Consider the following 13,446-nt stretch of genomic DNA (forward strand, 5'->3'; position numbering starts at 1 on the left):
ACTGTTTACGGCTGAATTGATCAGAAATGGTAGTTGTTGGATCTGAGAAACAAAAAAAACTTGTGTTTACTCAGACATTCTTCTACATCAGTCCTTTTCTTTTCCATTTCTTGTTGTCTGGGTTTGTTTGCTAGTGTAAGTCATCACAGTGGCGGAACTGGCAATTTCTGTGTTATTTTCTTTTCTATTATTTTCAGATGAACTAACCAGCTGTCACAGTGAGCCTTAATCAGAGCTCAGGTCTGTAGCTCGCAGACTATAAGGTGGCTGTGACTTCTCCTTAATGAACTGTCGACACACAAAATGATTGGCAGGTAAGTAGATATTCTTTCCGTGTCCTGACTGGTTGAATGTTGGATGTCCACTTCTTTGGGTTTATTCTTTAGTTTACAGCGTGGGGGCAGCCTATATATTATATACTGGAGTGTAATTTTACTGTGAATTTGTGAATTTCCCCACTGCGGGACTAATAAAGGACTATCTTATTTTATCTTAATTAATTGTAGTAGTAGTAGTAGTAGTACAACTAATAATTATTATTATTAATGAATATTGTTATAGTTACTCAAAGATGCTCCATTTAAGCAAACAAAATAATCCTCATAGCCATGTGGTAAGGTCACTACGGCAGCCGTCATGCAAGGGCTCCAAGTTGTGACGTACTGTAGAGACATCACCAGCCCAGGAAACACCCCAGCCATGGTGTAGACTCACTCTGGTGTTGGGCCATGGAAACATCCAAGCCGCAATGTAGGGGGTGCAACTTCCACCTAGCTTCAACAGATGAACTGGAGTGATGTTTGTGATCCATAGCTTATTTTCCAACATCAGTACCTGACCTCACTAGCGCTCTCATGGCTGATTGCAGTCAAATTCTCACATCCATGTCCCAACATCTAATGTAAACCATTACATAGTTCAAGCTGTTTAATAATCCATTAGATAAACAGGTATCTACAAATGTTTTCAGTGAAACGTTTTATTAACTCTCTGGGAAGGAAGCATATGCTGGCATCCGTTGACTGAAATAGGAACTGGCAGTTGGCATTCTCCACCAAGTGTATTGAGCTGTCCAATGACCGCTTCAGAAAAGACGCAGTGTGCTTCACATCTCTTGGGGGAAGAATGTGCTAGCCACCATCTTCCTGGCTTGGCAGCATTATGTGATTAGAAGAGACCCAACTACCTGGTGGGAACATGCCACAACTAAATATTGCAATTATCAGTTTTCTGTAAATTATGTTCTGTAGATTAAGGTCTATTGGATCATTTAATTCAACAACCATTGAGGAACATGTACAGGGTACATGTGCTTTGTCCTACCGTTGTCCCATAATATTCAGTCAATATCACATTTGTGCTTGTTAAGCAGAACCAGAAAATATAAGATATAATAAAATCAAAGTCAAAGTCAAATGCCCTAAAATTGAACCTTGTGGGATTGTGACAGAGATGTCTACCCTGTTTCCAAGATGGTAGATTAGAATCTTGTAAATGACCATATTAAAAGCTGCACTGATATCCAAAGACCCAAAAGAATTTTATATATCAACACCAAAGCGGTTCAACCATTTTTTCTCTTTTTAGAAAAGAGTCAGGCTTAAAGTTGCTTCTGGAGAACAGGGACGCCTCATCCAACACTACGACGTTGGACAAGGCTCTTAGCTGGCACATTCACATGGTCATAGCCATGTTGGACGATGCCATTGGCCGGCGTGATAACATCACGGTGGTGATGTTGGACGAGGCCGTTGGCTGACGTGCCAACACCACCATAGTGATGCTGGACGAGGATAGTAGATGCTGTGTTTGGATGGCCCCGTTAAACAACGGTACCGCAGTGTTAGCATGCAGCTCCAAGGCCTCATCCAACTATTGTTACCTATTAATATATGTGGCTGTAAAAGCCCTCGCAAATGTTTGCTCATGTATGCTTACATTCCATGATATAATGTCATGGCAAGTAATTAGCTTTAGCTAGCTTTAACGTTAGTCAAGTCAAGTCAAGTCAAATTTATTTGTATAGCGCTTTTTACAACTGTTGTCGTCACAAAGCAGCTTTACATAATTATTACTTAATAAAGAACAGAGACAGAGAAGAAAGAAGAAATATATAGAAATAGTTAGCAAACTGTTTCTACAATTGCTGCTGCTAAGCAAATCAGTTAATGTTATCCACCTATCCAGCAGAAATGGAGCAGCATCCTCAACCCTTTTCACGTCTTATAATGTTCAGAGGTCTCTCCATCGCCTCACCAATGTTTACACATGTCTAACACCACCTATTGCTGATAGACTGGAATAGTGTTGTGTGGCTTGACCCAAGCCACTTTCTTTGTTTCCCATTTACAGAGCCAGTGCTGAATATGAAGTTTTGAGTTTTTCCAAGCATGTGAGAGCTAGCGACCCGTGAGGAAACATTTGCTGAATTTTACCAAAAAGTGTATTGAATTTAAATTGTATACAGCCCCCTTAAAAAGCCTATTCCGTACCACCGGCAGGCCAGAATTGTTATTACAAACGTCTATTACTGAAGAATAGCCCCACCGGTTTGTACCCTGTAGGTCTTTGTAGGTACTGAATAATATGCCTTAGTGTGTAAAATGCCTTTCTGCCTTAAGGGGTTAAACACAGTATTTTTCTGGAGGTGGAACATTAGTGTGATACAGTGCTCTGCCAGTCACGTTTAGTGTAAATGATGCATTTTGAGATCATTTTTGGTTCCTCCTTCCTTAGCTTAGGTTGTTTGCTGTTAGGACACTGTATCATTTGTTACAGTTCTTGTTCAGCAGGCTCATTACACTAATTTCAAACTTGGCTGTTTCTTTTTAACAACTGAGGGTGGTTTCTAGGTTACACTGCGAGGTCAAAACTAACCGCGGTATAATGGATGTCTAATAAAAGTAATAGGCTTAGAGAACTGAACAAGCTGCTAAGTTATAACACAAAATCGGCTTCACTTTTAATCCCAGCATGAAGCGAAAGGCATAAAAAACCCACTTGCACACTCAGAAGAGCAGCTCTCAGATTGTTGCTCTCCAGTCTGCAATTCAAAACTTTGCCTGCATCCTGACCTATGACACGTAGCCTCAAGCTTGAGTGAGTCATGTAGGTGTGATGTCTTTCAATGCAAATCCCTGACTGTTTGTACGGCTCTTTCGCCTGATTCACATTTCTTGCGGCCTGGTCACGAATGAGAGGAATTAATGAGGTTTACACTTCCCTGCCGTAACTGCCGTCTCTCGAGCAATGATGAATGTTATTTTTTTCTGCCTGTCTTTCTTTCTTTCTTTCTTTCCTTCTTTGTATACCACTGAAGTGCTGCTGAAGTGCATTTCCCTCATTCCTTAAAAGCAGCCTTGTGCTTGCTGCCTCAATTAAATTGCATTATGCATGGAGACAATTCTCTTGACTTCCTCTTTGTGATTATGTCCTCAACAGACGAGGCAGAAGAAGGTATAAAGAGGAAAAAAAAGAAAGGAAAATCTCATCCATGCTCTGTTACACACGTCTTTATCAGTGTATCTCATTGTGGACGGAATACAAAAAGCATTATGGGAGTGTTCGTCCGAAACAGAAGAGGTCTTTATTGAACATTACTAGTTATAAACATGACCCTAAGTCATAGGAAGTGGAGCTGCCTTTAAAGGGCTCAAATCACGATAATCTCCCCACACATGTAAAACATAGTGTATAATATGGGGGTTCCTGGGGGTCCAGCTTTTCCTAATTAACCCTCTAGGTTCTCCCAATTACGTCCCAGTGTTCCAAATTTGCCAATAAATAATTTCGGATTGACTGTAGATTAAGCAGTGTTGGCAGACCATCGACTACTAAACCCGTCCACAATTCAAGGTATGCGGCCAAGTTACTCCATGTGACTCCACCACACAATAGGACTCAAAGGATGCTAACATCTTCAAATACACAATTTCTAAGGCTAAAACGACACTATGTCCAAATGTTTGTGGACAACCCTTAAAGAATATCTTTAGCTATTTTAAGGTAAACCCATCATGGCTTGTCTGGTCCCTGAAGAAATGTATTGTCTGCAGATTAACCTACGTTAACCTATAGGCACCATGCCTAATGCCAGGTGTGGGATAGAGCTGTGAAGCAGTGGAACTGTGTGTTCTCTGGAATGATGGATGGTGCTTCATTTAATACGTTTGGGATGAGGTGGGGTGGTGATCATCCAAAATCCTGACCTAATGATTGTTAAATGCAATCATATCCTCACAGCAAAGCTGTTCCAAAATCTAGTAGAAAGCTTCTCTGGACAGTGGAGACAGTTACTCTAATAAAAGCCAGATAAACAATGAATTTGCAGGTGTCCCAATACTTTTGTCCATGCAGTGTAGCTTAAGGAGATGAAAAAGCAGAGCTAAACTAGTGGTCTATTGATGCTCCCTATGGGTAAGGTGGGTACAGTTATAACTGCGTAACTCATAACACATCTCTCATTTCATAGCACAAGTTTGTCTACTAAGGAAAACTGCACTGCGATATTCCATAGCAAACAACTGCCCCAGCAGAGGTGTTTATGATTACAGTTGGGATGAATTTGTTGGCTGACAGTTAATGAACAAAAAGCAGCTGTGTTTGCATTTCCACAAACACTGAGCACCTTTTATTGCATTCCACAAATTATGTGACATCGTCCAAGGAAGAACTAAAGATACTGTAATTATCAGGAGTTCGCACCTAAAATGGAGACAGAAGCGCATTTCGTCTGTGCGGCGTTGCTTATGCAGCAGTGGCAAGCTTGGGAATTTTAAATGCCATGCACACTTGGTTGATTGCCAAAGCGCAATTTAATGGGGCTTCTTCAAATGTAAATCATTTCTCAATAAAACACAGCAGAAATCACATACTGCACTGTCGGAAGCTAATAATCTGAAAAGGAACGGATGAGAATGCAGAAACCTAATTGAATGAAATTGCTTAACTGAGGCAGGGGAGGGGTCATCCTTATCATTATTAATACTCTTAAATAAAGGTACCAAAAGTAGCAAAAAAACAAAAACAAAACACATTTGGGTTCATAAAAACCTTTCAATAGATGGTTTAAAAGATAATTCCAGAGCCTAATCCATAATGTATGAAGTGCACGGTCAGTTATGACCAACGTAATTAAAGATGCAACTGAATAAATTTATGAAGTATTTTCCGTTTGACGTGTAAACAGTAATATGGGTGAGGCAAAAAAGGCTTGGCTGATTTTCAGCTGATTCTCCTTTTACGATGGTGATGAGGTCTATTAACGGCACCACAAAGACCCACAGAGGCCTCATAGCATAGCGTAATATTGTGTTTAGCATTGTAACAAGAGCATTGATATTATTCCCTGGTCGTACCAGACAATGTTTCTGTCCTCTCCGTGTCCTCTCTGTACAGTGTGCGGTAAGCTAGCTCAAAATACTGTAGCTTTTGGCCTAGCATGATACCTGCTCACTTTCCCATGTGTGGTTAGCTCTAGTCTGAGCTAGTCCAGTTAGTTCTGCTGAAACTGGGAGGCCTAGTTTGCATAGCAACATGTAAGCCTTGTTGATACTGCCAGCCTTGTTACCTAGTTCAGGCTGTAGCTGTCCCCTGGATAGAAAGACACTATAATAACATAGCCTATTTAGTTAGTTAGTGATGGCAGCGATGCCAGTTTAGAAGGTCTAGCAGATTTATGTTGGACCTGTTTTAGCCTGGTTGGCACAGCTGTTTAAATGTCCTATTTATTGAACTGCTGTATCACATTTGTGGTATTTTAAGTGCCTTCAGTCTCATTATACTTATACAGTGCAATAAAGTGCTTCTTCTTCTTTGCAAATTTCAGCTTGGAAGGCTGAGGTTAGAGCACAGGGCCAGCCATGCTACAGCGCCTCTAGATCAGAGAGGGTTGAGGGCCTTGCTGAAGGGCCAACAGTGGCAGCTTAGCAGACTTGGGTATCAGACTCACAACCTTGGGATCAATAACCCAGAGCTCTAACCACTCTCTCTTTTAGTTAGGTTATGGTGGCATGGCAGCTGCACAGATCTGGATGTGTAAATGACAAGGTAGCCGGATATTAGTATTTTTAGAGCGTCAGTGTGAGTATAAGGAGTGGCTTCAGCTGTTCTTGGCTTAGGTATTAGGAGAGTTACATTGGCTTGCAAAACAACCTTACAACCACAAACTTTGATAGACCAACACAAACTAGCACGAAAATGATACATGGTTTTCAAAATTTTAATCAAATAAAAAAGTATACTCTGATAACCCTAAATAAAATCCAATGCAATCAGTTGCCTTCACTTATTAACTTATACTAATTAACTAATAGAGTCCGGCTGTGTGTAATTTAGTCTCAGTATAAATACACCTGCTCTGTGAAGACCTCAGTGGTTTGTTAGAGAACACTAGTGAACAAACAGCATTATGAAGACCAAGGACTTCATCAGACAGGTCAGAGATAAAGTTGTGGAGAACTTTAAAGCAGGGTTAGGTTATAAAAACATGTCCCAAGCTTTCAGCATCCCAAGAACCACTGTTCAATCCATCATCCAAAAATGGAAAAAGTATTCTACAACCTACCAAGACAAGGCCGTCCACCCAAACTGACAGATCGAGCAAGGAGAGCACTGGTCAGAGAAGCAGCCAAGAGGCCCATGGTCACTCTGGAGGAGCTGCAGAAATCCACAGTTCAGGTGGGACAATCTGTCCAACTGGACAACAATAAGTTGTGCACTCCACAAATCTGGCCTTATGGAAAAGTGGCAAGAAGAAAACCACTGTTTAAAGGAAGACATAAGAAGTGTTGTTTGCAGTTTGCCACAAGCCATGTAGAGGACACAGCAAACATGTGGAAGAAGGTGCTGTGGTCAGATGCGACCAAAGTTGACCTTTCTGGCCTAAATGCAAAGCGCTATATATGGCAAAAAAGTAGCACTGCTCATCACCCTGAACACACTATCTCCACTGTGAAACATGGTGGTGGCGGCATCAAGCTGTGGGGGTGCTGTTCTTCAGCAGGGACAGGGACGCTGGTCAGAGTTGTTGGGAAGATGGATGGAGCTAAATACAGGGCAATCCTGGAAGAAAGCCTGTTGGAGGCTGCAAAAGACTTGTGACTGAGAAGGAGATTCACCTCCCAGCATGACAATGACCCTAAACATTCAGTCAGAGCTACAGTGGAATGGTTTAGATCAAATAATCTTCATGTGTAAGAATGGCCCAGTCAAAGTCCTGACCTAAATCCCATTGAGCATCTGTGGCAAGACATGGAAATCGCTGTTCACAGACACTCTCCATCCAACTTGGCTGAGCTTGGTCTCAGTCTCTAGATGTGCACAGCTGGTAGAGACATACCCCAAAAGACTTGCAGCTGTAATTGCAGCTAAAGGTGGCTCTACAATGTTTGTGGTTGTAAGGTGACAACATGTGAAAAGGTTCAAAGGGTATAAATACTTTTGTATTCGTTATTCAGGCTGTTAACATATTCACAAAGGTTATGAGTTCATATTCTCTCCTATCAAGAAGGTTCTGGTGAGAAGACTTTATGGCCCATTCTAGAATTGCAGGTGCCCTTCAGGTATGGTACGATTTGACTGTTTAAACTATTTAAACCTTTAACAGAGTTGACATTTTCCACCATTTTGTGCCTCATGCTAAACTCCATGTGCTAGCTTGGATCCAGGAGGCACATCTAAAAATATTTTCAACACTTTTATCGTTTATTAAAAATATAATGTAAGATACACTTTCACAAAAAAAAAATAATAAATCACAAAAAAATAATTTGACTAGAAAAGTATATACTGGGAAGGAAGGAATGATGGAGTTTACACTGTAGTTGGTATGCTTGGGTAGGACACAGGCCAATTGTAAGGCCCTCGATGCCACGCTCTCCCCTGAGGCATTCCCAGGACTCTGCTCATGGCCAAAGTAGAAGCCGGGATTCTGGAAGTCTTCCCCTCGTCACGCTAACTCTCAGCACCTGTCGCTGTGGCTTTTTAAACCCTCCATGCTCCCCACCCTCTCTTGCCATGAATTAACACTATGCAAGCCTGTATCAACGGTCTACTCAAAGGAAAACCTTCGCCTTCTTTGTACACCTGCCTTGCCCCTGGTAATCCCTGCCTCATAGATTCCCTTGTTGTTTTGAAGCTCTGCTTTGTGGGTTTGTTTCCCCTCAGTGCCCTGTCTGTGGTTTAGTCTGAAGCGCTGCTTCATAGTTTTGTTTTCCCCCCGTTATCTCCTGAGCTCTGCTTGGTTTTCCTTGTCCTGTCCTACCATGTTGGTTTTCTCTGGTTCCTCCTTATCCCTTGGTTTGTTGTTTTATGCCCAGTCCAGGTTGCTTTGCCATTTTAGTCCTGGTTTGTCGTTCTGTGCATTAGTTTGCTGTGTCCCTTGTTTACCCATGCTGTTTGTTATCCCTATTTAGTTTTTTCTCCTGACCGTTTTAAAGATGTCTTGCATTGTACCATCCCATTTCACTGTCACGCCTGACCCAGCATGGCACCAATAGAGTTTCCATAGAGGTAACCGAGTTGATCAGAACATTGGGACAGGCATAAAATATGTATTTTTAATTACTGAAATGACATGAATGAAAAATGGATATTATATGAAATTGACTGAACTATAACTGTAAATGGAGTAAGCATTCAAAAAAATCTAAATATAATTAATTAATGGAAATTTTCATTTGAATGTGTAAATCAGAAGGCAGAGACAGTTTGAAGAGGCCTGGGCCAAGGATGTTTACAATGCAGTGGAGGAGTTTAACGAGGCCTTGGGCCAAGGGAGTTTACATTGCAGTGGAAGGGCTTGGGTAGGACACAGGCCAATAGAGTTTCCATAATGGTGGAGACTTTTAGGCAGGCCATGGATTGGGATAGGAGGTGTTTGAACAGTCTGTGGGCAGAGTGAGTTTACATTGCAGTAAAGTAGTTTGAACAGGACACAGGTAAAGGAGTTTCTTCCCACCAGCTCAGAGTTGTATGTTGTGTGTCTTGTTTGATTTAGCTTTGTTTAACAATTGTGCAAAGCAAGAGAAAGGCGCCATATGCTGTAAGTAACACTAATCTTTGTTATTATTTTCTGTGGAAATTCTTAATCATATACAGGCTGCATATATGGCAAACAGAAAATGGGTCGTATTGCTTTAAGCAGCGTAAGTCGTGTGTGCACTAAGGACATTACACAGAGGGGGAAAAACACTTTTCAAAACACGAGAAGCCTACATGCCGTTTCAGCTATACGGGTCAGCTAAAACAACATTGCAGATTACTTTTCCCAACTTATCCCGACTGATGCGTGGTACACATAGTCAAACTGGTAAGTTAATGAGTTTTTTCAATAATAAATGTGCTCCCCTAATGTGAGACCCATGAATAAGGAATGCACTCCCATCACAGGAAGCCATATAAGGCACTGAGGGCAACAGTAACGACTTCAACAGTAGCACACAGGGACTGCAAATCAGTTCCTGAATGGTTGAAGATTATCTACTATCTGCTGTATTACGATGAATGAATATGAAAAGTGACATTTTTTGCTAGTTGATGTGTAACATCTGCAGGCTTACTGCAGGAGACTAAAAGCCTGGCCTAAATTTTGCCTTAGTAGAGTTATATAAGACACTGAAAGACGTTGAGTAGTGCTTTTACATAGTAAATGGCTAGACTGTATTTACACTCTCGACATGCATGCCTCTGCTTTGTATCACCATCAGCGTAAATAAATCTGAGCAAGTCTACAGTTAATCATTCACAACAGATGACTAAGCGACTGAAAAGACTCTCCTCGAAAAATCATTATTTAGTCTTCAGATTCCATTTGTAAGTGGTGAGCCAACATAGGTTAGTGGTTTATTGAGTTTGTAGCACAAAGAAAAAGAGCTGTCCACTTGAAGGCCATCATGTAAGAGCTGACCATGCGGCCATGGGTTGGACAAGTTTAACAATGACTGTGGGTTTTATATGCTAGCGATGAATTCTTCTGTTCAGTTTACTGAATTTCTATTCCAATAATCATGGCAACAAAGCAGCTTGAGACCATTTGTGAGGGTTCAGCACTGTAATGCATGTCACCAAGTCGGACAGTGACAGGAAAGCCTCCTTAAGAGCGTGAGAAAGAACCTCTCTGAAATAGTAAGACCAACAAGGAAACGCTGGACAAGACGTTGGCAAGATGCTAATTAATGAGAATAAGCTTGCATTACCTGTTGGCAACATTAGCCTCATTCACTATATGGACAAAAAAGTATTAGGACACCTGGTTACTCATACTTTCTAACAAATTCAAGGGTATTTAAAAAGAGTTTATCTTGCTTTTGTTGGAGAAACTCTCTACTGTCCAAGGATGGCTTTCTACTAGATTTTGGAGCACTATAGGGAGGATTTGATTGCTTTCAGTAATGAGTGATCTTGGTTGATCATCACCACACCTCATCCCCAACTCATCTCAAAAGTCCTGAATGGAGCATCATTCGTAGTTCCACCATCATTCAACACAGTTCCACTACTTCACAGCTCAATGCTGGAGGGCTTTTTACCCCTCTAGCCCATGCCTGTAGGTTCATGTTTATTTGCTCCAGAGAGGACTAGACAAGCTGTCTGTGTCAGAAATGGGTGCACCTTAAAGTAGCTTAATGCTACTGCTTAATGCTTAAAGATATATAGTGGGCATAGTGGATGTCTTGACTATTCGGGGACGTTTGGGTTGAGTATAAAAATGGTGATTTTTCACCATGATTTTACTTTAGGCATCTCAACTTGCTTGGGCCACGTGGCCTTTCACCGTTATGAATCTTGCAACAGCACAACAGATTCATATTGGCTCTTGGGGGTCGAGGGACTGCTCAAGGGCATGTTAAAGAAGCATTTTGCACTAACCGCGATGGACTATTGGAGTGTGTATACCCCACCACCTCCCCCACCAACCTCCCCCACCAACCTCCATTTACAGTTGTGCTAAGATGACAGGATAAACACATGGAGTGGCAATCTGTCACCACTTCAGTCAGCAAAGGCCCTTCAAGCAAACATATTTACCCCAATGAAAAAGGGGCCTTCTTAGGCAGTGGGAAGCTCATAAATATTCATAGCCGTCGGAGGGGCATGGTAGCTGCCATCAGCAAAAATATCGCAGAGCAGTCATTGACGAGCCCATACCCACCGGCCCTTGTTAAAGTGGCACTCTTACTTTTCCGATTTCCCTAACAATACCTCGTGTGCCGGAGGTGGAGGAAGCATGACGTGATTTTAAAAAAAGGAGAAAAAAATGGCAAAAAGGCAAAAAGGCTTCTCACCTCCTCACCAATCTGCGTACATTCCTGCCTACGGTACCTGCCTACTTTTTTTTTTTTTTTAATCCTTCCCTTCTCAACAAAGTGGCAAACTGCAGAACGCTGCATAAAACATACTAGTTTTGGAGCCTCTCCATCGTGCCCATGCAAAAGTGCGAGGATTTACACGCCGATCTCTTTTAATCTGTCTGTCAAAAGGCGAGGCCTAATAAACACCTGCTGGGCACCGGCATCACACACACCGCCTGCTGCAAAATCAACAACCCGGCGCGTTCTGCCCCCCGCTGTGCTTTCTGACTGAATGTAGAATGCAGACTGTATGTGTTCGCGTCGAGTTAACGTAAAACCATGATTTATTGAGTTTGTTGTGCAAACATTTCTGAAAGAGTTTTACCTCATACAAATTACAAAGGTTGTCAATATCGAAGGCCATTATTTCATTTCTAAGGACGAACCACTGAGAATAACCAAGATTCAAAAGTTGAAACTCCATAAGAGTTTAAGAAAGGACCACTGAGAGGTACCAAGACTCAAAAAGAAAAATCCCTCCATGAGCATAGCAGGAAAACAATGTTTAGGCATGGATATTTCCTATTTTATTGGAAGTACTTCTCTACAGCGACTAGATAAGCTGCCTCTGTGTGCATTTGCACATCTGTGTCAGAAATGGGTGCAACTTGACATTATGATCCTGGTTGGAAAGTACAAGAAGAGAAACTGTTGAACAATGAAGGGAAAAAAGTGGCCGGAGATGTTCTGTGTGCTGGAGAGAGCTCACCTACTGGTTATTCACAACACATTTGCATAATCCAAGACTAAACACTAATAATATTAAACAAGGTTATATTTATCAGAAAGATGGCGGTAGTTCATTCGAATGCTGCACCACTAGGAGCCCCTAATACGCTTCATTTTAAAGCTTAATTGTTTTTTCGGTATCAGATGATACTCAAGATTTCAAAATCAGTATCAACATCAGGAAAGATGTTCTACGATTCTTCCCTTTAGCACACTGTCCTCATGTTTTTGTAAAATCTCTAAAAAAGCTGAGTTAGTCCTGAAACGGAGGACAGCGATCAGCATGTAACAGACAGCTCAGAGCAAAGGCAACGTTTCTAAATGCAGACAAAGGTCCTAGATTATGCAATCGGATGCATACAAAACACCAGCCTGCACCAGCCCTGTGAAATCCTCTCTCTATTTTCAGTCACCTCTTCTTTTTGCTGGGTTTGGTAGAATCCACTAGAATTGTAAGCAACCCAGTGATGCAGCTCAGCATGTCTATGCCACATAGACCCCAGAGGAGGAGGGTTTTTCAGGTAGAGAAGATTATGTACTGTGTAATTACCCTGGCTGCCCAGCCAATGGCAGCAGGAGTCTGTCTCTGGAATCCCAATCAAGTCACGTTTAGGGGGTTAAAGAGTTAGTTGAAGGCAGCAGTCCCCATTTGTAAGTGATCTGAGCTTGACATCAAACAACGCAATTGAGTCTTGGCCTCGACCCATCAGACGTTAGACTTGCAATATCAAGCGGTAATGGCGTTTCTTTGCAGACCTGGCATACGAGGAATGCTGTGAAGTTTAATGCAGTAGAAAAAAACCTCCCTATGGTGATCCGTATGATGGGTTTTAAAGCCGAGCACGCCAGCATGAAGATCGCTCGGATATCATTGGCCACGTGGTCAAGCTGTTTTTTTTGTTTGTTTGTTTGTTTTTTTGGTCAGGTAATCTGGAGATTTAAGATCTGAATAAAAAAAAAGACCTGAAGAAGCTATCATGGAGGTTGAAATCAGCAGAGACCCCTGCAAGAAAAGGAGCAATTATCATGCTAGAGTTGCCTATGGGGATCAGCATGTCGACAGGCTTTGAAGCCACCGCAGATACCTTCAAAGCCCCATCCATCCTTTGAAGATTACCCACAATTCTGCCGCCCCTTTATTCAGATGATGGAGGGGGGGGGTTATTATGCTAATGATGTTGCGCGGTTGGAGACATATGCTCCAGGAGGACTCATCTGCAGGGGGAGAGGGAGATGAGGGGATACTTTCGGAGGGAACTACAGGACCACCATAAAGCCTGCACAAACTAGAACTTCACGAGATCTTAATAACAAAAGCCCAGTTTCAGAAGAGTTTTGACACCTGCTGCTTTTCTTCTTCCCTTGT

Source organism: Salminus brasiliensis, chromosome 8 (assembly GCF_030463535.1).
Source record: "Salminus brasiliensis chromosome 8, fSalBra1.hap2, whole genome shotgun sequence".
Taxonomy (NCBI): Eukaryota; Metazoa; Chordata; class Actinopteri; order Characiformes; family Bryconidae; genus Salminus; species Salminus brasiliensis.